The sequence below is a fragment of the Piliocolobus tephrosceles genome, unplaced genomic scaffold (assembly GCF_002776525.5).
Source record: "Piliocolobus tephrosceles isolate RC106 unplaced genomic scaffold, ASM277652v3 unscaffolded_108, whole genome shotgun sequence".
NCBI classification, from domain to species: Eukaryota; Metazoa; Chordata; class Mammalia; order Primates; family Cercopithecidae; genus Piliocolobus; species Piliocolobus tephrosceles.
This window is the reverse complement of record NW_022291865.1, coordinates 514,476-538,843: the sequence shown is the minus strand read 5'-3', so window position 1 is coordinate 538,843 and position 24,368 is coordinate 514,476. Positions and strand designations below refer to the sequence as shown.

At 39.6% G+C, this 24,368-nt stretch overlaps 1 protein-coding gene and 1 pseudogene across 2 annotated transcripts in view; both read right to left on the bottom strand.

The window, feature by feature from the left end:
• LOC113219580 (FERM domain-containing protein 5-like) overlaps nucleotides 1-24,368 on the bottom strand; it is a 334,349-nt gene that overhangs the window by 244,629 nt on the left and 65,352 nt on the right. The gene's annotated exons all lie outside the window — the stretch shown is intronic.
• On the bottom strand, nucleotides 13,528-14,604 carry LOC111529500 (annotated as a pseudogene). The gene is made up of 2 exons (XR_002727448.2): nucleotides 14,204-14,604; nucleotides 13,528-13,920 (listed from the first exon to the last, which is right to left on the bottom strand). The product of XR_002727448.2 is annotated as a 40S ribosomal protein S6-like (transcript).

Genomic DNA, 24,368 nt, shown 5'->3' with positions numbered 1-24,368 from the left:
AAATGGTGGCAATAAAAATGATGCAGATTTGGTAACATGTTTTGTCATTTATACTAAGTTGAGAATTTAAAGGTTTAGGGTTCACTTTACTACTATTTATTTGTAGCTTGTCATTTTTCCTTTCATGCCTGTACTGCTTTTAGCGCTAGTAGTTCTCAACTTAGTCTTTAAAAAAAGGACATATTTTTTTACCTTCATTAGCTTCAACAAGAAAACCCATAATTACTACTGCCCATTAGAACTAAATGGATGGTGAATATTTACCACACAATTTCTTCCTATTAAGCCTACTACAGCTGTCCCTTGAGGACTCGTTCCAGGAACCCCCATAGATACCACAATCCAAGTGCTCAAGTCTCTTATATAAAATAGAGTAGTATTTGCATGTAAGCTAGCACATCCTCCTATATACTTTATCTTTCCGGGTTACTTATACTACCTAATACAATGTAAATGTACATAAATGGTTGTTTTACTGTTTTTTTTTTTCTTTCTTGTTTTTTTCCCAAACATTTTCCATTCACAGTTGGTTGAAACCATGGCTGTACAATGTTTTAGTACGGTTACATTCCGTTTCCTAAGAAAACACTTAACTTTATTTTTCTGTTTACAGATGGGTCTGATACCCAATAATTAATATTATTTTAATAAGCCAAATTCTTCACATATAGAAAGATGAATTAATACCACATATGTGCTCAAAAATAAAGAAAGAAAGGTGGGGTTTCCCTTTAAGGATAGAGTCTGAACTCCTAAAAGGCTAAAATTAGCTCTCTAAGATCTGTTCCCTGCCATATATCCAGCCTCATCGCCACTACTCTTTAAACCCATCCTGCATGCAGTAACAGAGGCCTGCTTGTGTTTGCCTGTACATAGTGCACTCTTTGCTTCCCTGTCTTTGCTCCTGCTGCTTCGTCTAGAAGGCCTCCTACAACAATCCTTCACCTGCCTCATTCTGATTTTTAAAATAATTGGTTCAGTGGTCACCTCCTAGGAAGGCTTAATAAACGTGGTTCCAGCCTCTCATTGACCCCTCCCCTATCACCAGTAACATAATCACAAGTTAAGTATAGTTTCCTCTGGACTCCCATGATGTGTACAATCTCTGCACTTACTGACTCCAACTGTACTTATCCATTGAGAAGTATGTTTTCACCTCTAAACTGTGAGGGAAAGTTCTGCCACAGATTCTATACAACCAGTACTGGGACTGAAAATACAAAGCTGCTTAAGAAATGTTTTTAGTTTGCTGATGAAATACATTAGCCATTCTCAAACTTTTTGGTCTCTGGATGCCTTTACACTGCTAAAAATGATTGAGAACATCAATGAGCTTTTGTTTATGTGGATGATATATATGGTATATTTTTACCATTTTAGAAGTTTAAACTGAGAAATTTTTTAAAACATGCATCAATTCAAGAAAAGAAAAGTTAATAAATAAACCTTAGCATTTTTTGAAAATATCTGTGACTCCAGGGACTCTCTGAAAGGGTGTCAGGGACCACCCAGGGCCCCAGACCACAGCATAATGGTATTGTGGGTTGTTTCCTAAATTACAAAATGTATTTTCATTCACAAACAAAATATTTGAGAAGGTTGATAGGCAAATGAAAAGATATAAAGGAAGGGAAGGGGGATACAACCTTAACCATAGCTAGAGAAAATAGCTGTGGACAGGGAGGCAAAGCTAAGGAAGAGTGGTGATAAAGTACAAACATCACCAGTCTTAAGAAAAATAATAAAGAAACTAAAAGTAATTCTGCACCAACAAAACCAAAAACAGGAATGACACAGAAGGCCAAAAGTTTGAACGAAACCTTAAGTAAAAATTGATCTTTTAGGTAGGAAATGTACCACTTTAACAATTCTGTTCCACACTAATCCCATCTTTTCATCTTTCTCAATCCTCATATGCTCTTTATTACACACCTCTTCTCCCTCTTTTGGATCTCTATTCTCTCTTGATTTGTAGTTATCAGCCGAAAAATGCTGCTCAAATGTTATGTGATTAGAGGGGGGAAAGCAACAGCTCTCGTGAAGCTGCATGATTGGAATTCAACCGATAAATTTTTTAATATTCTATTAAAATATAAAAAATGTTAATGAGATTTTAAAATTAGAAATGCTGAAGTTATTTTTACACGCTGAAAATACATTAAAAATTACTGTTCTTAAAATATGCTGCATAAAGGCCAGGATTGGAAAGTAATTTGGATTTGGCTATTGTGCTAGGGTGGTAGAATTATAGATGACTTAAATTACTTTTTTAATTTTGTTATATCATTGTTCCTATAGGAACAAAACCACAGAAATATGACAATTAATTCTCAATTTCCATATGCCTTTGGTCCTTTCTACAGACTTTTCAGGGATGTGCAGGTGGTTTGGATTTTGTTAAGTAGTCATGTGCACTGGGGTCAAAAGCTTAAAGTCTAGACCGGGGTAAACAAATTGTAGACTAAACCAAATTGAGCCCACATACAGCTTCTGTATAGCCCTCAAGCTAAGAATGGCTTCTTACATTTTTAAAAGGTATAAAAACAAAACAAAATGAAAAAAGAATAATAGACAGAAGAAATTGTAAATAGTCTGCTAAACTGAAAATATTTACTGTCTGGACTTATTTTTAAAAGTCTCCCTTGCCAGGTGCAGTGATGCACACCTGTAGTCACAGCTACTGGCAAGGCTGAGGCGGAAGGATCAGAGGATCATCTGAGCCCCTGAGTCCAAGGCCAGAGACTCTGAAATCTCTTTGGGGGAAAAAAAACACACACACACACACACAAGCCCAGGTGTGGTGGCTCATGCCTGTAATCCCAGCACTTTGGGAGGCCAAGGTGGGTGAATCACCTGAGGTCTGGAGTTCGAGACCAGCGTGACCAACATGGAGAAACCCCATCTCTACCAAAAATACAAAATTAGCTGAGCGTGGTGGTGCACGCCTGGAATCCCAAATACTCAGGAGGCTGAGGCAGGAGAATCGCTTGAACTCGGGAGGCAGAGGCTGCAGTGAGCCAAGATCGTGCTATTGCACTCCAGCCTGGGCAACAAGAGCGAAACTCTGTCTCAAAAACAACAATAACAGCAACAAGAAACAAACAAAAAACCTCTGGACACAGTGGCTCATGCCTGTAATCCCAACACTTTGGGTGGTGGCCAAGACAGGAGGATCTCTGAAGCTAGGAGTTGGAGACCCGCCTGACCAACACAATGAGACACCTCTATCAGTAATTTAAAAATTAGCCAGGCATGGTGACACAAGCCTGTAGTCCCAGCTACTTGGGAGGCTAAGATGGGTGGATCCCTTGAGCCCAGGAATTCAAGGCTGCAGTGAACTATGACGGTACCACTGCACTCCAGCCTGGGCAACAGAGTGAGACTTCTCTCTAAATAAAAATAAAAATAAAAATAAATAAAATAAAATAAAATAGTTTGCCAGTGCCAGATATAAAGCATTTCAGCTTAGTGCCTGGCCCATAATATGTACTCAATAAAATGTTAGATACTATTGTGATATTATTGCTGTCTTCTATTATCATTAATGGTTATGTTCCTCAAATAATTTTTAAATCTCTAAACTGGTCTCATCACATTAACTATGAAGTGTCAGTGCCACTGTTTGCTCTTTGCATTCTTTTCATCCAGCTTTTTCATACATATCTTGATCTCTCCTTTCTTTTACTGTGGTAAAATACACATAACATAAAATTTACCATTTTTCTCCTTCATTTTTGAAAGACATTTTCACTGGTTATAGAATTCTGGGTTGACAGAATGTTTTCCCATTTAAATATGTCACCCATTATCTTCTGGCTTGCAAGGTTTCTTTCTTTCCCTTCTTTCTTTGCTTTTTAATTTCGTTTTAGTTAACAAAAAATTTTGTTTTATTTTTTGAGACGGAGTCTCACTCTGTCGCCCAGGCTGGAGTGCAGTGGCTCAGTCGTGGCTCACTGCACGCTCTGCCTTCCAGGTTCATGCCATTCTCCTGCCTCAGCCTCCTGAGTAGCTGGGACTACAGGCGCCCGCCACCTCGCCCGGCTAATTTATTTTTGTATTTTTTAGTAGAGACGAGGTTTCACCATGTTAGCCAGGATGGTCTGGATCTCCTGACCTCGTGATCTGCCCGCCTCGGCCTCTCAAAGTGCTGGGATTACAGGCGTGAGCCACTGTGCCCGGCCATTTTTTTTTTTAAGAGAAGTTTTGGGTTCACAGCAGAATTGAGCAGAAAGTACAGAGTTCCCATATACTCCCCTACCCCCTACATGAAACCCATCCCCCAACGATTGACATCCCACCCTACAGTGGTACATTTGTTATAATCAATACATTGATTATGAACCTACATTGACATATCATTATCACCCAAAGTCCATAGTTCACATTAGGGTTCACTCTTGATAGTGTACTTTCTCTGGGTTTTGAAAAGTGTACAATGATGTATATCCATCACTTTCATATTATATAGAATAGTTTTACTGCCCTAAAAATCCTCTTTGCTCTACGTAAGTTCCCTCCTTCTTTCCTAACCCTTGAAAACCAGTGATCATTACTGTCTCAATAGTTTTGCCTTTTCCAGAATGTCATATAGTTGAAATTATACAGTATATAACCTGATTGGTTTCTTTCACTTTGTAAAATGCCTTTAAGTTTCCTCCATGTCTTTTCATGGCTTGATAACACAGTTATTTTTAGTGCTAAGTGGACCATGGTTTATTTATTTATTCACCTTCTTGTAATTATTTATTGTAAATTTTTTGTTTGTAATTTTTTGTATTTATTCACCTTGTAAATAACCTTCTTTCTTCTGAAGAACATTTTGGTTGTTTCCAAGTTTTGACAATTATGGATAAAGCTGTTATAAACATCCAAATGCAGTTTTTGTTTTTTTAGAGACAGGGTCTTGCTATGTTGCCCAGGCTGGAGCACAGTAGCTAGTCACAGGCATTTATAGCATAGTACAGCCTCAAACTCCTGGGCTGAAGCAATCCGTCTGCCTCAGCCTCCTGAGTAGCTGGGACTGCAGGACCACATCACCATACCCAGCTATGTACAGGCTTTTGTGTGGATATAAGTTCTCCGTTCATTTGGGTAAATACCAAGGAGTGTGACTGCAAGATTATATAGTAAGAGTATGTCCAGTTTTGTAAGAAACTGCTTGCAAGGTTTCTGAGAAGTCTACTTTTCATAGGACTTCATATATTTCACAACTGCAGTACAGACAGTCCTCAATTTACTACCATTCAACACAGTAAATCACTGATACAATCCTCTGGCAACTACTTTCCATTACCTCTCTTAACACAGAAAAAGTGTGGACCATCTCTACTTTTCCATTATAATCCATCTCTAGCTTCAATATTTTTTCATCATTCTAGTTACTGCTAACCTTGAAACTCTCAAGGGTTAGCATTTTCTAATCCCTTTAATGAAGCCATGCTCTAGCACTTCCTTGCCCTGTGATCTTCCTCAGATTACTGAATCTCTCTAAACTTGTTTCCTCATTTGCATAATGAAGATAATAGTGTGAGAAATTAAATAACAAAATGTATTATCTTTGAAAAGTGCTTGCCTATTATTGTACTTTTCTATCACTAATAGCTGATTAAATATTACATTTATAACCAATTTTATAAAGACTCGGATATCTCTCCCCCAGTTAAGCATATAACTCTATTATAATGCTACTTCCAAATGAAAACCAAATTAAACTTAAGAAAACCACTTCCATTTAATTAAAATGCCTTTTCCAGAAATTCAACCTGCTGTAAATATGTTCTCCTATGAACTACAAAATATTTCCTTTCTTAACTCTCATGTTTACATATATATGTAACATACATATGTGTGTGCTTCTATATATATAAGGCTGATGACTCGTGACTGCCCCTGCACATCTGGCCTTCCATCTGCAACAGGGACAGTGGCAGATACAATGCTTAGCTAATTTTTTATTGAACAGACTCCATTACTCACTCATATATTTCACTGACTCTGAAAGAACCAAGCAAATGATCTGATGGTTTTGGTAATTAAAAAACTTCCTGCCAGCATGCATTTTCAGCAATTGTCAAAGGTATTCCAGGGTGATAAATTGCTCCTGCAAGGGCCTGATCAATTTATTTCTCTTGATCATCAGGTTCAAGGGACTTCTTGTCTATAAAACAACGTCCCTAAGAATATTTTAATGCAGCTGCTAGCAGTATCCTTGGAAGGCTGACTGGGTATGCATTCCTTCATAACAGTAAGTCTCAGGCTGGAAAAGGACTCATAACTTTCTCTCAACTCCAAAAATATTTAAAGTTGTTCTTAATCACCCATTCGGAACCCTTTGAAGAAGTAGAGCAATCAGCGTCTTGTTTCTAATCTCTACAAAGGAAATAGATGCTAATTCTAGTACTCTCTCCATTCTTAGTCATTTGAGGTACACAAAGGAGCTAGGGAATATTGGTTAGTGACAGTCACCAATCAAAAGTCAACACGAGGAAAACTATATGCCAAAGGGTTCATTCTCATGCCTCAGCCTCCTGGGTAGCTGGGACTACAGGTGCCCGCCACCACGTCTGGCTAATTTTTTGTATTTTTAGTAGAGACAGGGTTTCACCGTGTTAGCCAGGATGGTCTCGATCTCCTGACCTTGTGATCTGCCCGCCTCGGCCTCCTAAAGTGCTGGGATTACAGGAGTGAGCTACTGCACCTGGCCGAATACTTCTCTCTTTCCATATAAAAATGTCAGAAGTCCCTGGAGATAGAAGTATATCTTATTTTGTATTTCAAAGTTGTGCTATAATGCTTATTTTAAGTGCACAGGAATTATAATGAACTTATACTAGAAGTTTTATTTTAAAACTCCTGTTATATGGTTTTAGAAATCATTTCAGGAGAATAAAAGCCTGAAGGGACTATTAAGAACTCCGTATATTACTTATGTACTATTTTAAAATTCATAATTTAGTCTAATTTTAAAAAAATACTGAAACAAAAATATAATAAAAAGGGAATCCCTTATCTGGCACTGCACCTTCACTGATTTTTTTTTTCCTTTTTTTTAAGACGGAGTCCCGCTCTGTCGCCCAGGCTGGAGTGCAGTGGTGCGATCTCGGCTCACTGCAACCTCCGCCTACCAGGTTCATGCCATTCTCCTGCCTCCGCCTCCCGAGTAGGTGGGACTACAGGTGCCCGCCACCACACCCAGCTAATTTTTTGTATTTTTAATAGAGACGGGGTTTCACCGTGTTAGCCAGGATGGTCACAATCTCCTGAACTCATGATCTGCCCACCTCGGCCTCCCAAAGTGCTGGGATTACAGGTGTAAGCGACCGCGCCTGGCCTGTATTTTTAGTAGAGACGGGGTTTCACCATATTGGCCAGGCTGGTCTTGAACTCCTGACCTTGTGATCCACCCACCTTGGCCTCCCAAAGTGCTGGGATTACAGGCATGAGGCACCGCGCTCGGCCACCTTCACTGATTTTTCCCTTTCATATTTTTATTTATAAGTCATCTATTAAAATGAAAATGTTTCAGAGATAAGTTAAGCTTCATTAGTGAATACCTTTGTATTTAGCCAGATGAAAAGGGGGTATTATAGGAATGGTTCTATATAAAACCTCTCTTTAACTTTTGCCCTTCTATCTGCAGCTGTGCCAGAGAAGATCAAAGGGTACCAAATTTGCAGGATTCTCCCTCACAAACAGGGTATGACTATATCCCCAAGAACAGCTCTTGACAAGCTCTATGCCACTTATACCAAATAGGGTGACCCTGCTTTCCTGATAGGAACAAAAAATGAACTTCCAAAAGAAACAATCTGCATCATAGAGTTATGCTCCCTTCTCATTTCGCATCACTAAGTCCACTGCCTGATTCTACTGCTTACCTTGGAAACATGGACTTTGAAGTCAGAAAATCTCACTTTAATTCCTAATCCTGTTACTTACCAGCTTTGTTTTTCAAGTTTTCATTTTTGTGGGTACACAGTAGTGTATATATTTATGGAGCACATAAGATACTTGATACCTCTCATGAGGTACATGATACGAGCATGAAATGTGTAATAATCATATTATGGTAAATGGGGTATTCATCCCCTCTGGCATTTATCCTTTGTGTTACAAACAATCCAATTACATACTCCTTTAGTTATTTTTAAATGTACAGTTAAAAGATTATTGACTATAGCCACTCTGTTGTGCTATCAAATACTAGGTCTTATTCATTCTTTCTAACAACTTTTTGTGCCCATTAACCATTCCCACTTCCCCTCCTCCCCACTTCTACCTTTCCCAGCTTCTGGTAATCATCTTACTAGCTTTTTGACCTTGAATAAGTCACTTATATTCTCTGATCATCAATTTCTTTGTTTTTAAAAATGGGCATCATGATACCCTTGCAGATAAGTGACAGAGGGTCTGAACTGGATAAAACAGCATGATATATGTGAACTTTATTTGTGTAACCAAGAAATATTAAACAAACGCCAGATTTATCAACATATAAGAACAAAGTATACTGAGAATTTAGAAGACAAAATTAAACATGAATCTAGAAAGGGTAAATATATAATGGATGGCATCTCTATCTGTAAGTCAGCCACCATAAAAAGACCGTTTGAGTTCCTCTATCCCAAGTCCCATAAGGTAATTAGGTATTTCAAAAAAAAAAAAAAAAAATGACATATATAAAGACATAACCTAATGGTACTAAAATTCATATCAAGAATGTATTAACAGAAGATGGTAGTATAGACAGATTTTTTTAGAAAGAAGGAGAGGGTTGCAAGAAGAATTTGGCAGTATTCACCCAACGGTGTCCAAGGAAAATGGATACGGACTCAGCAGGCATTACAATTTTGAGACAAATGTTCTGTACTATAAAGCAAACTTAATGTATCAGTCCTCACTAAGGTATAATGAAATCTCCTTCAAAACTACTGCTTTCTTTATTCTGAGTCTGTGTTCACCATGCCACTTTTTGATTACTAATTGGATCAGCAAGAATAAAAACAGACCTAAACTGATATGATCTCCACAAGGACACCATGAGGTCCTGTAGGTAGAAGGCCAGCATTTCTTCTGACTTCGCTATTGACACCTCTTTCTAGCTTCAACATTAGCTATTTTTATTGTGAAGGCACTTTGCAAATTTATCAAGAGCCATATAGTTGTTCTCATTTTTTTGACTCTATACTTCTGCTTCCAGGTTATAATGCCAATGTGAAAGAATATGTTTACAAAGTTGAAAATCACAGAATTATATATACTTTAAAAAAGAAAGAAACCTGATAATTGTAGTACCCTCACTCCATGAATATTTCATAATACTTTAAAATAATGATTTCTATAGTAGGGGCCACAAACTCAAACACCTACAGGATCAGGAAAGAAGCAATAAAGAGAAAAGTAGACTCGCTTAAGAGATAATAGAGAATGACGAAGACTGTGGCCAACTACTAGCTCACAAGGGCAGCCACTACTCAGGTCTGGTCATTTATTGCCACAGAGGAATGTGCACCCAAAGTTGTTAAATCTTCTGATTATTCAAGAGAAGCTGCAAGTCAGGAACTCTTCCTGAAATATCTTTACTTTCAAACATTGGCAATTAATTCACTTTTTTAAAAAAACTGAGTGAGCTAATATTATGAAGACCAAACAAAACATTTCTATAGCCTGATTTGGCCTAGAGTCTACCAGTTTGAACTCTGTTCTGCAACTCTGAAAAATGCTTATGAGTCAAATTATATAAATACAATATACTCTTCTCATAAACAGATACATAAAAACTATCTACATGTGTTACATGTAATACATGTAATAAGCCAGTAATAAATTCTGTTAACATCAACTTTCATCTCCATAAAAACAGTAGTTACCTGCACTACTCAGACATATATGTCACATTGCATTTTATTCTTTTAATCTGGGATTGACTTGCAAAATAAACTTAACATACGCTATACTTTTAAATATACTTGAGCTGGAAATGTGTTTCCTTCTAGTAAAGAAAACTATAAATAATGTTCAGATCTTTAATAACATTTTGAGTCAATCATACATAGGGGTGATATTATATGAAACTACAGATACCTGTATATAAAATAATAAAAACTAAGACTGGGTTGAGATGATAGACTTTATGCACATATCTGAACCCCTTTCCCTCCTAAATCCAGTAAAATGAAACACTTAAAAGAATAAATTCAAAATTTCAGTGAAAGCAAGGAAGAGTGCTAAGCAGCTCACAGATTTTGAGGATTTCTCAAAGGAAAGAAAGCATGTGGAATCAGATCAGAGAAACAAGATCAGAGGAAATCTGAGTTCTAAACATTTGTAGGAAAAAACTGCTAGGTGCAGTTTTTACCTAGATAAAACTGCCAGGTAGGTACAGTTTCAGCAGCTGCAAACTTAGAGTCAATTGAATAAGAAGCAGATGCAAATTCTGAGACAATCATCAGGATAAGAAAGCATCCCGGGTAAAACAAGGCAGGTCCTTTCTTTCTCTGGATTATGCTAATAAGCAGCTGACTGATCAAAGCAGCTAATGTGAGCACTGGAGTCCAACCTATTGCTTGTTAATAATTCAGGTCCTGTCCTACCACCCCTATTTGATTGCCAGCCTTCCTCAAAATGACAGTTGCTCAGATGTATGCTAACCAGGGGAAGGAGTGCGATAAGGAAGAAGAGGAAGGATGACTTCTCAGGGGAGATGGAATAATGTTTCAGAATATATATATACAAAAGTATATATATAATATATATACAAAAGTATATATATAATATATATACACAAGTATAATATATATAATATATATATAATATATATACACAAGTATAATATATATATGTAACTACATATAATATATAATATATATACAACTATATATGATATATATACAACTATATATCATATATACAACTATATATATTATATCTATATATAGGGTTTGTTTGTTTGTTTTTCAAAGAGACAGGGTCTGGCTGTCTCACTCTTTGCCCAGGCTGGAAGGCAGTGATACAGTCATAGCTCACTGTAACTTTGAAATCCTGGGCTCAAGTGATCCCCCTACCTCAGCCTCTGGGGCAGCTGAGACTAAGGATGCCACCACACCCAGCTCAAAATATATTTCTTTGACTTTAACAATTGGCAGAGCCTGCACCCTGACTACAGGGCTACAACAGCCAGAGAAAGGGTACATTTTGAAAACTGTCACAAAAGCATCTGAAAATGTCAAGTAGACATGTTGTTGCCAACATAATACACTTCCATTAACTGGCTAAAGGGTTAAAGAAGGAACCGGTTGCCTGCAACAGGTTAGGGTTGGGAGAGAAGGAGAAGGGTCATCACTATCTCCTTTATGCCTCTCCCTCCGCAGTGCTGGTTACCAATCTTTTCTGTCTGCATCATTCCTCCCTTGGGCTCAGAAAACAGAATTCTTGGATCCTCAAAGCAACTTTATGTAACCTTGCAAAATTTATTAAAGTGTGAATGCACAGGCTGGATGCAGTGGCTCACACCTTTAATCTCAGCACTTAGGGAGTCTGAGGCAGGTGGATTACCTGAGGTCAGGAGTTCGAGACCAGCCTGGCCAACATGGTAAAACACTGTCTCTACTAAAAATACAAAAAGTAGCCGGGCATGGTGGCATGTGCCTGTAATCCCAGCTACTCAAGGGGCGGGGGGTGGCGGGGGGTGGGCAGGGGCTGAGGCAGGAGAATCACTTGAACCCAGGAGGCAGAGGTTGCAGTGAGTCAAGATCACACCACTGCACTCCACCCTGGGCGACAGAACAAGAGTCTGTCATTAAAAAAAAAAAAAAAGTGTGATTGCACCCATCCAGGAAGAAGAGATAGCTAAAATGTATTTTGTCTTTACCCAGTCAATTTGCCTTCACTGCCCTCTAATGAAAGTTCTCTTTGGACTGTCCAGTTTCCCAGGACTTTGGTGATTCAGAAGTGAGAGAACGAGTAGTAGAGAAAGGCAGGACTGAAGAGCTGAGAAGAAAGAAGAAAAGATTCCTGCTTGCTCAGTTTCTGAACTCACCTTTGTAGAGAATCTGAATAATGGGCAAGGAATTGAGAAAAATGAGAGAATAAGTCAAAAAGACTAAGTCTGCCCATCTAATAAACAGTTGGGGAGGAAAAGATGAACGGGAAAAAAATCAGATTGGGGTAGCACAAAGACCTCAGGCTGAGCATTTTCGGGGTTTCTGAGCTGTGCTACAATGAAAGAATCGGAGGGAGGATAGAGAGATGGTGAGAAGCATTGCTATGGGTTACAACTTAGATGTTATTTAACAATCTTTGAGAAAAGCACATCAAGACTGAGATTCCTTTTAAATTCCTTCTGGATGCTGGACTGTGCTGCTTTGTATGCAATTCTGCAGAGATGGCCCACCTGGCCTTCAGCATTTATGAGGGCTAAGGCCTTAGAGGGGCCAAAGGAGGTTGAAGGGAAAGTGATATAAATAGAATCAGGGGACCTAGCAGCAGTGTGTACTTCCTTTGTCCAAGATACTTATAACCTAAATTAAAAGGAATTTCTAAATAAAACAGCAGTTTTCAATCACTAATAAATCTTCCCTTGCTCTCAAAAACACACAGCCTTTAAAGGTTTGCTTTGAGGAATTAGAGCAAGGAATAAAAACTAGTCAATCTGGATTACATTTCTTTCTTTTTTTTTTTTTTTTTTTTTTTTTTTTTTTTTTTTTTTTTTTTTTTTGCCAATGTTCTTTACAGGGAGAAACATTTAAAAGACTAATGAAGCTTGCTAGGGGAAGTGATTGAGGAGGATACATATATTCCAGTAGTTCTCTTCTAATTTAAAATCAAACTATGAGGAAGAAATTAAGGAAGTAATTATGAAAACCTCTGTACTTAAACTTCTTTAATAGCCCCCAGGTAACTCCATGGCAAGGCCTACCTGAGCCAAATTTCAAAGCAGACCAAGTTAGTCTGTAAAGGCTATAAAGTGTTTTCCCTTCTGGGTATATTGTATTGTACAAGGACAAAGACAGCTTTAAAAGAATGTTCAGCCTTCACTAGTAAATGGAAAATACATTTTAAGGCAGATTTTAAGGGTCTTTCTGGGGCTCTAAAAATCCAGAACATAACTGTGGTCTCTTCCTCTGACCACTACACGGCCAACTTTAGTTAATACTCTATATTATTTCAGCACAGATTTCCCATTTACCACTTCTACATCATTTTGCCTCTATATTCAATCACTTTCTTGGCCCCTATACTCACTTTTCTATGAACCTGTCTTTTTTTCATTTCCTATCCTACCATTTCACTGTACTGAATATTACCTCAATTTATCACAGCATTTACTTCTCTTTTTAAAATTCCAATTCAAACTCAAGCCTAAAGCAGGAAATCTTCATAAACTAGGCAGTCAAAATCTTAGATTCAACCAGATCCCCCAATGGGATTCAAAAGGTATAATACAGAGCTTTGTATTGAATCTGTCCTCTAAGATTTTCCCTTTTTTTTTTTTTTTCCCGAGTCTGATCTTATTTGTTACTCAAAAAGTTATTTCTGACTGGATTCAGACTTAGAAGTAGAAGCTCGCAGAGAGGAAAGTCTGCGTCTCTTCGCAATTTGTTCCTGGCGCTTCTCCTTAGCCTCCTTCATTCTTTTGGCCAAAAGTTTAGCATATTCTGCAGCCTCTTCCTTGTTTTTCTTAGTACGCTGCTTCTTCAGAGCAATACGCAGCCGTTTGTGCTGCAAGACACGTGGAGTAACAAGACGCTGAATCTTGGGTGCTTTGGTCCTAGGTTTCTTACCTTCTTTGTTTAAGGGCTTTCTCACAACATACTGGCGGACGTCATCTTCTTTAGAGAGGTTGAAAAGTTTGCGGATTCTGCTAGCTCTTTTGGGGCCCAGGTGGCGAGGCACTGTAGTATCAGTCAGTCCAGGAATATCCTTCTCTCTTTTTTTTTTTTTTTTTGAGACGGAGTCTCACTCTGTCCACCAGGCTGGAGTGCAGTGGCGTGATCTCGGCTCACTGCAAGCTTCGCCTCCTGGGTTCAGGCCATTCTCCTGCCTCAGCCTCCCGAGTAGCTGGGACTACAGGCGCCCACCACCACGCCCGGCTAATTTTTTGTATTTTTAGTAGAGACGGGGTTTCACCGTGGTCTCGATCTCCTGACCTTGTGATCCGCCCGCCTCGGCCTCCCAAAGTGCTGGGATTACAGGCGTGAGCCACCGCGCCTGGCTTCTTCTCTCCTTTTTTTACAATAACCAAGTTGAGAACGCTCAGATTGGCATCCACAATGCAACCACGAACTGATTTTCTCTTTCTCCCGTTCTCCTTGGTCTGTAACAGGAATGCCCCTTACTCAGCAGCAGGCGGACACGGCCATGGGTCAAGACACCCTGCTTCATGGGGAAACCTTGTTTGTCGTTCCCACCACTGATTCGGACCACATAACCCTTCCATTCTTCACCCAGAGCGTCAGCAGCAACTTCTGTGGCCATACGCTTCTCATAAAAAGTACGAAGTTTGCGTTCATCGTCCACTTCAATGAGTTTCTGGCAGCCAGTGGCTGGGAAGGAGATGTTCAGCTTCATCTTGATGGAGCTGAACGCCTCTGAGGCGCCACGGAAAAGAGCTTTTTTTTTTTTTTTTAAATAAAGGCAGGGTCTTGCTCTATCACCCAGGCTGGGGTGCAGTGGCACAATCACTGCTCACTGCAGCTTAGACCTCTTGTGCTCAAATGATCCACCCACCTCAGCCTCCTGAGTAACTGGGACTACAGGTTCATCCCACCATGCTAATTTTTTTAAATTTTTTATTTCATTTTATTAAATTTAACTTTTATGTTTTAGACAGGGTCTTGCTCTGTCACCCAGACCAGAGTGCAATGGTGTGATCACAGCTCACTGCAGCCTCGATCTCCTGGGTTCAAGCAATCCTCCCACCTCAGCCTCCTAAGTAGCTGGGACTACAGGTATGCACCACCACACCAAGTTAATTTTTTTTTATTTTTTGTAGAGACGGGGTCTTAACATGCTGCCCAAGCTGGTGTCAAACTCCTGCTGGGCTCAAGCAATCCTCCCACCTCGGCCTTCCAAAGTACTGGGATTACAGGTGTGTGCCACTGCACCTGGCCACTAAGAATATTTTTAAAATCACACTCATTAATTAATTACCATTTATAAGATAACAGCACCTTTCCTCTAAAATGGCTTACCAATCTTCCCAAGATCCATGTAACGGGAGGTAAACAAGGCTACTGACTTCGGGACATACAGTGACACTACCCACCATAACTTAACTGGTTCCATTCTAGGTTGTTTTTTTCTTTCTTGTTTCCAAAGTTTAAACTTTATTTTAGGCAATCTGGTGCTTAAAATTCCCCAAGCTTAAAGTTTCTCTGGCCTTTTGGAATAAAATATCCCTAAGAGGGATATTTTAAACCCTTATTTTTATTTGCCATGAATAAGTTTCGGATCCTTTCATCAGAGCAGGTTCTGATAATAAAGGAGAGAGAAGGCAGTTTATTCATTAGCTGTGGTTCCATCTCCTAGAAGGATTCAGAAAGGTGCATGATAGAAAAGCTGAAATCATAGAGACTGTCTACTTCTTTTTTTTTTTTTTAAGTTTAAGGCACTGTGTGAGGACAAAAGCACCTAACCCAGTCCTGGGTTCTGCCAGAACACAAAGCTCCATGAGCATAGGGATCTTTGCCTCTTTTATTCATTACTATCTCCAGCACCTAGAACGGTACCTAACATATAGTAAGTGGTAAAAAAATACATACAGAATAAATGACCGAGCATCTCAGAGGAAGTAACCAACTAAAGAAGACAGAATATATTTCAAGGGAATAGAATGTACAAAAGCATAATAAGCAATAAACAGCATGGTCCCAGAGATGTACAGATAGTTCAATATGACTGGAGCATAGAACACCTGTCAGGGAATGTCAAGACCTACAATTCTGAACAGGCACAGAGGAGAAAGTTCACAGGGGGACCTACAAACCATACTAAGGAGTTTGGGCTTTATCCTGACAATAATGGAACATTAAAGGATCCCAAGAAGAATGGCAGGGGCATACTGAGTTTTAGAAAGATCCCTCTGGAATCACTTTGCCAGAAATAGGAATGAATAGGAAAGAACTGTCTAGAGGCAGGAAGATTAGGTAAGAGGCCACTGGAGCTCAGGCAAAAATAATGAGGGCCTGAAATAAGACAGTGGCACAGGAAATGGAGAAAGGCCAGATTTAAGAGAGATTTCGAAGACAGAGCTGACAAAATATGATAAGAGATTAATGTATAGGTGGGATAGAAGAAGAATTATAGAATAAGTACTAGATTTGGCTTGGGTCACTAGAAGGATAAGGAAGAATTCCCCCAAAGTAGGGATTATTGGGAAGAGTGGCTTTAGAAGATGGGATGATGAGTTCAATTTGAACATGCTGAATTAGAGGTGCTGGATTGAACCCAAGTAGAGATATGTAGCAGGAAATTGGGTATACATAGCTTGTGCTTAGGAACACAGCCTGAACTCAATCAACTTATAAATTTAGTAGTCATCAGTGTTTAAGTGGTAGTAGAAATTGAGGCCACAAGTAAAATCAATCAGAAAGAAAACACAAAGTGAGAAATGAGAAGTTCAAGTATAACCCCCTGAAGGAAGGAAAAATGAACCTGCAAAGAATTCAAAGATGCAGGAAAAGAATGAAGGGGAAAAGAGTAGTAATTACGCTGATTTAGAGGAAACTATCAAAAAGAAGTGCTTAACAATGTCGAATATCGCAAAAAGCTCAATTAGTATAAGGGCTGATGAAGTATCACTAAGGACATTAACTAGGATATTTGGGGCAGGGGGTGGGAGGGGGAGTCAGCTTTCAGTGGATGTGAAGTGAATAAATGCCAAGGAGGTGAAAACAGCAAGATATCTTTCAAGGAGATTGGCTATAGAAGAAAAGAGGGAGAAGAGAATTAAAGGATTTTTATGAAGTGGGAAAGGCCATTTAAAAAGTATTGTCATATCAGTGCTGAAATCTTGATCTGCTTTCAGTCTTCAATCCAATGATCACTGGTCTAAATGTAGCAACATTTAAGACCTGTAGTACCCAATGAGTAGACAGACTCTAATCACCATGTCTCTCAAGTTCGAGTTTTCTCTCAAGCTTGACCCTTTCTCTCTAGTTTTCTAGATCTTTCATGGGTATCTCCAGGTTTTAAAGGGGAAACAAACAAAAAAAAAACCTCCTTATATGACAGTTGAAATAGTCTATCCAGGCGGGGGCGGTGGCTCACACCTTTAATCCCAGCACTTTGGGAGGCTGAGGCAAATGGATCACGTGAGGTCAAGAGTTCGAGACCAACCTGGCCAACATGGCGAAACTCTGTCTCTACTAAAATACAAAAATTAGCCAGGCATGGTAGCGTGTGCCTGTAGTCCCAGCTACCTGGGAGGGTGAGGCAGGAGAATCGCTTGAACCCGAGAGGCAGAGGCTGCAGTGAGCCAAGATTGCACCACTGCACTCCAGCCTGGGCGACAAAGGGAGACTCAAAAAAAAAAAAAAAAAAGAAATAGTATAGTCATACTTTTCACTTTAACACATAAAATATATTTATTCAAATCATATTCCTAAATTATAGTGACATGTAAGTAAAAGCTTTAGTAAAAAATAAAAATTTCATTAACAAAACGTAAAAAACCTTGAAATACTCAGACATTATTTTAACCAAATGTAAGGTATTTACTTAAGGAAAGAGACAAACTGTTAATGGTAAAAGAAGGCATAAATAAATTAAAAGCTATACTTCAAGTAGATAAGACTAAATATTGAAAAGATAATAGGCTGGGCATGGTGGTTCACATCCGTAATCCCAGCACTTTGGGAGGCCAAGGCAGGCAGATCACTTGAGGTCAGGAGTTTGAGACCAGCCTGGGCAACGTGGCAAAACCTTGTCTCTATGAAAAATACAAAAAAAATTAGCCAGACATGGTGGTGCACGCCTATAGTCCCAGACACACTTGTGGGGCTGTACTGTGGGGGCTGAGGCAGGAGGATTGCTTGAACCTGGGAGGCAGAGGGTGCAGTAAGCAGAGACCAGGCCAGCCTGAGCAACAGAGACCCTGCTTCAAACAAAACAAAACAAAAACAAAAGATAATGGCCAAGCATGGTGGCTCACACCTGTAACTCCAGCACTTTGGGAGGCCGAGGCGGGCAGATCACGAGCTCAGAAGATCGAGACCATCCTGTCTAACACAGTGAAATCCCATCTCTACTAAAAATACAAAAACAAAATTAGCTGGGTGTGGTGGCAGGTGCCTGTAGTCCCAGCTACTCGGATGGTTGAGACAGGAGAATGGCGTGAACCTGGGAGGCAGAGCTTGCAGTGAGCTGAGATCACGCCACTGCACTCCAGCCTGGGCAACAGAGCGAGACTCCATCTCAAAAAAAAAGATAAAAAAAGATAAAACCTCTAATTTAATAATAAGTTTAATTCAATAACAATTAAAAGCCTTTCATATTTTCAGTGATTACAAGCCTGATAAATACAGAAAATAAGATGGCAAGAATCATTTTATGGCTATCATAATGTGAACATTAATCAAAATGATATGGCAGGCCGGGCACGGTGGCTCATGTCTGTAATGTCAGCACTTTGGGAGGCTCAGGCGGGTGATCACCTGAGGTCAGGAGTTTGAGACCAGCCTGGCCAACATGGTGAAACCTCATCTCTACTAAAAATACAAAAATTAGCCAGGCGTAGTGGCAGGCACCAGTAATCCCAGCTACTCTGGAGGCTGAGACAGGAGAATCACTTGAGTCCGGGAGGCAGAGGTTGCGGTGAGCCGAGATCGCGCCATTGCACTCCAGGGAGGTGACAAGAGTGAAACTCCATCTCAAAAAAAAAAAAGTGATATGGCATAGGGTTAAAGAAAAGTGACCCTCAAGGAATATGACAGACAAGTGTAGTTGGTACTATTTTAGTATATAAACAAGCTAGAAATCAACAGCAACTCAATCTTGGGTAAAGAAATGACCACTTGGGAATTGTTGGGATAACTGAATATTAGTACAGAAAATTTATTTGTATACCTATCTTGCTTCATATACCTATGTATATGTAGGATTAAATAGTTTTTTCAAATAAAGGAACCAGAAAATCATCTTTTATAAAAAGCAACATGTTGAGAAAACTGACCAAAGTTTCGTGTCCAAAAATGTAAAAGAAAACAAACATGCAATTATATAAGGGCGACACCTAAAATTCACTCATAAGTGGTCAAAGAGAGAAAAAGATAAATTTTGGAAAAAGAAAATACAAATGGGAATCATCTGAGAAAACACAATGTTAGAAATTAAAGAAATGCTAACTAAAATAGCTTTAAAGTACTGCTTAACTAGCAAGATGTAAATTACAAAATCTGAGGTTGACGAGGCTATATTTCTACTTAGTGATATTATTTTTTTGATACAATCTTCCTGAAGAATAATCAAGATTATGTAATAAGTACTATAAAATTGTTCATATCTTTTGTTTGTTTTGTTTTTTGAGACAGAGTTTTGCTGGAGTGCAGTGGCACGATCTTGGCTCACTGCAACCTCTTCCTCCTGGGTTCTAGCAATTCTCCTGCTTCAGCCTCCCAAGCAGCTGGGATTACAAGTGCTCACCACCATGCCTGGCTATTTTTTGTATTTTTACTAGAGACGGGGTTTCACCATGTTAGTCAGACTGGTCCCGAACTCCCGACTTCAGGTGATCCACCCGCCTCGGCCTCCCAAAGTGCTGGGATTACAGATGTGAGCCACTGTGCCCAGCTGTTCATTATCTTTTGACCCAATAATTCTACCTGGTATTATAAGGAATGTAAGGAAATATTCAGTACCCTCGAAATAAAAGAAGGAAGGAAAAAAAGAGGTAGGAAAGGAAGGAGGAGGAAGAAAAATAAAGATGTTCTTGTCGTTGGTGGCTCACACCTGTAATCTCAGCACTTTGAGAGGCCGAGGTAGGCGGATCACGAGGTCAGGAGATTGAGACCATCCTGGCTAACATGGTGAAACCCCTCTCAACTAAAAATAAAAAAAATTAGCCGGGCGTGGTGGCAGGCACCTGTAGTCCCAGCTACTCAGGAGGCTGAGGCAGGAGAATGGCTTGAACCCGGGAGGCAGAGTTTGCAGTGCACCGAGATTGCGCCACTGCACTCCAGCCTGGGTGACGGACCAAGACTCTGTTCTTAGACGTGCTATTTGAAACAGTGAAAAACTAGAAATCATCCAAGTATCCCTCAGAAACAGAATGGTTATAAAAATTAGGATATATGAATAAGACAGACTTCAAAACAATTAAGAACATATCCAGAAGTCAGGTGTGGTGGATTGAGGAGAAGGGGATGGAGAGATCACTTGAGCCCAGAAGTTCCAGAGCAGCCTGGGCAACATAGTGAGATCTCATCTCAAACAACAAAAATCCAGTGACAAACAAGAACAATTAATTTGGAAAAATGTAAATAAAGTTTTGTTTTTATTGTATTGTAGTCCTTTTTTCTTTGAAGTTACTTAAGTTTGTGAAAAGGGTGTTTTCTTAGGTTGTCAATAAGAATGTTGTGTGAGTCAAAATCAAAACCTTACTACAATTAGTAAAGAATAACTAGCTGGGCATTGTGGTTCATGCCTATAATCCCAGCTACTCAGGACACTGAGGCGGGAACATTGCTTGAGCCCTGGCGTTCGAGGCTGCAGTGGGCTAGGACCATGCCACAGCACTCCAGCCTGGGCAACAGGGTGAGACCTCATCTCTTAAAAATAATAATAATAATAACAATTTACTATTTCATCCTTGTCTATGGGTCTTTCATTCTATCAGAGAAGAACAGGAAATAGATCTGACATGACTGATTCTCAGAGTCATTTTGATTATTACTATAGTACCTTCTGCTCTTATACGTAATACCAAGCTAAATGTTAGATGATTTATTGCACTTTCTTTCTAAATGCTGAGGTTAAGCTGATTTTAAAATTCCTTTGCTTTACCTTGGGGCCTATGGAATTGAGGCTAAAGCCTCAGATGCAATTTCTGAGATCATGAAATTCTTAGGCACGAGGAGGGTGGCCTGATGAATACTAACTACTGTGATTTGACATTCAGACAAAATAAAAGCTCTGATTTCTGAAGAAGAAAAGAAGACTAAGAAGATAATAAAAATCAGTTTTTTCTCATCAGTCTTCCAAATTCCAACATCATTGTTATGATATCTTGTGGCATTTTTCATGTGTCAATGATCACTGAATACAGCACTCATCGCCAATCTTGCCACAGTAGTCCTCCTTTTACTGTCATGTAGAATTCACTCTGCTACCCTGCCACCACTGACTGCAGGGAAGCACATTAACAGGGACGCCCAGGACATCTTAGCCTTTTCTGAGTCTATCTGAAAGCAAGAAAAAGCTTTTTAAAACGTAAGTAGTCTTATCGGTAAATTCTATAAATTACCTTCCACTTGAAGAAATTCCCACGATGGTATCAAAAAGAACAATATAAGTGAAATCAGCTACTGCAATGATTCTGCTGGACAAATGTATCATGAGTACACCAAAGTCTCATTAAAAAGTCACCTCTCTGAGGCCAGGTGCAGTGGCTCACGCCCGCAATTCCAGCACTTTGGGAGGTCAAGGCGGGCGGTTCATGAGGTCAAGAGATTGAGACCTTCCTGGCTAACGGTGAAACCCTGTCTCTACTAAAAATATAAAAAATTAGCTGGGCGTGGTGGCGGGAGCCTGTAGTCCCAGTTACTCGGGAAGCTGAGGCAGGAGAATGGCGTGAATCCGGGAGGCAGAGGTTGTGGTGAGCCGAGATCGCGCTACTGCACTCCAGCCTGAGAGACAAAGGGAGACTCCGTCTCAAAAAAAAAAAAAAAAAAAAAAAATTCACCTCTCTGAACCTCCTCCCAAGAAATAATCAGTACCAGCATCATTTTCTCCTTTTCTCTTATATATGTTACCACATTAAAATGACAAAATCCAGCTTGGTGAATAAAAAAAGATTCAAGAAATATGGCTCCAACTGACAGCTTTGAAATCCAGGCACTTCAAAGTGTTTGAGATAATGGCATTTCCCTATGACAGGTGCTACTTTCCACAGATTTAACCTTCTTCTTTGCCACAGTAATTACTTGAGATCAAACTTCATTTTTAGAAAAAGCTAAAATGCATGAATCTTTACAAAATACAATAAATCTTTAAAATAATCTAAGTTTGTACGTGATCTGTTATGCCAGTTTTACAGACTATGAGTATCATGCGGTTCCTAATAAAATGTGAGCATCTAAAAAACACTGAGTTTCTCTTCCATCCACAATGACATGACCCTGCCATAAGCCTTTGCAGAAACATCACACCATCCTATTGGCTAGAAGCCAAATTCCAATCTGAGTTTCACATTCTTATTGCCACACTCCAAGGACCCTCTACTTTTTATACTCTCCCACATAGGCTCTAGACTCTTCCCTCATTAGAATGTATCTAGCCCTCATTCTCTTTACCAGCCCATTGTTCCACCCTTCCTTTTGGCTCTCATACATTATGTCCCTCCCACTCTCAGTTGACCAATCTTCCAACCTGTCATTGCCTAATAACTTTGGAAATTAGTCTCCTTCATAAAAACTTTCCCAAGTAACTAGAAGTAAGGGGAATAGTCCAGTCAAGAGAATGTTAAGCTAATTAAACTAATGTACTTCCCTCATACCAATCACTGGGCACTACTACGTTCATGAACTATAAATACTTTTTTGAGTACTTTGATCCTAATGAGTGTTCATTCTGCAATTGGTCACTTTAAATAACAAACACCTAGAGAGGAACAATCTTTCTGTATAATATAGAACAGAACACGTTTCACAGTCATTTAATAAATGCTTTTTTTTTTTTTGAAATGGAGTCTCACTCTGTCACCCAAGCTTGAGTGCAGTGGTGCAATATTGGCTCACTGCAGCCTCCACCTCCCAGGCTCAAAGAGGTTCACGCGATTCTCATGCCTCAGCCTCCCAAGCAGCTGAGATTACAGATGTTCATCACCACGCCGACTAATTTTTGTACTTTTGGTGGAGACAGGGTTTTGCCATGTTGGCCAGCCTGGTCTCAGACTCCTGACCTCAAGTGATCTGCCCAGCTTGGTGTCCCAAAGTGCTGCAATTACAGGTGTGAGCCACCACACCCAGCCTAATAAATGCTTTTTTATTGTGAAGGTTGTAAGAGACTTATACCCAGATCTCAATCTGGAGTCTTCAGTGTTCATTTCAGAAACTGAAAAGCAATGACTAACCATCACCACTCCCCATTTCCATGACTACTGTACAATCTCAACTTCATTGCTCTTGGCTCTCCTTTCCCTCAATGATATTTATTAATAAAAATAACCAGGGCGGGTGCAATGGCTCACAACCTGTAATGCCAGCACTTTGGGAGATTGATGCGAGAGGATCACTTGAGCTCAGGAGTTTGAAATCAGCCTGGGCAACATGGCAAAACCCCAACTCTACAAAAAAATACAAAAATTAGCTGGGCATGGGGCACACCTGTAGCCCCAGCTACTTGGGAGGCTGAAGTGGGAGGACTGCTTGAGCCTGGGAGGTTGAGGCTGCAGTGAGCTGTGATCTCACCACCACACTTCAGCCTGGGCAATAAAGTGAGACTCTGTCTCCAAAATAAATAAATTAAAAAAAACCCCAGCAGATGTCAATAAACAACATTCTAAGATAACAAACTTTTAGTAATATGAAGGAGGCAGCTGCAGCAATCAGGCTTTTCCACATTTTCCCATTTTTTTGCTTATGCTTTCACTTTTAATCATTTTAATTATTATTTAGCAGCTATGCCAAGAGAGAGGAAGGTAAAATTTCACCCCCACCATACAGATAGAATCATGGCAGTTACATTTCAATGATGATTCTGAGAAAAAAAAAAAGCAATCTTCAAAAATTGCCCAAAAAAGCAACTATTTTTATATCTATACTATTCAGCACTCATGAGTTAAGAAATTAAGTTTTGCTGGGCACAGGGGCTCAGGCCTGTAATCTCAGCACTTTGGGAGGCCAAGGCAGGTGGATCACATGAGGTCAGGAGTTCAAGACCAGCCTGGTCAACATGGCGAAACCCTGTCTCTACCAAAAATACAAAAATTAGCTGGGCGTGGTGGTGCAGGCCTATAACCCCAGCTGCTGGGGAGACTGAGGCAGAATCACTTGAAATCGGGAGGCAGAAGTGGCAGTGAGTCGAGATCATGCCATTGCACTCCAGCCTGGGTGACAAGAGCAAAACTCCATCTCAAAAAAATAAATAAATAAAAAGAAATTAAGTTTCACAAAGTAGTACCATTAAAGAAATGGGATTATGAAGCTGATTAA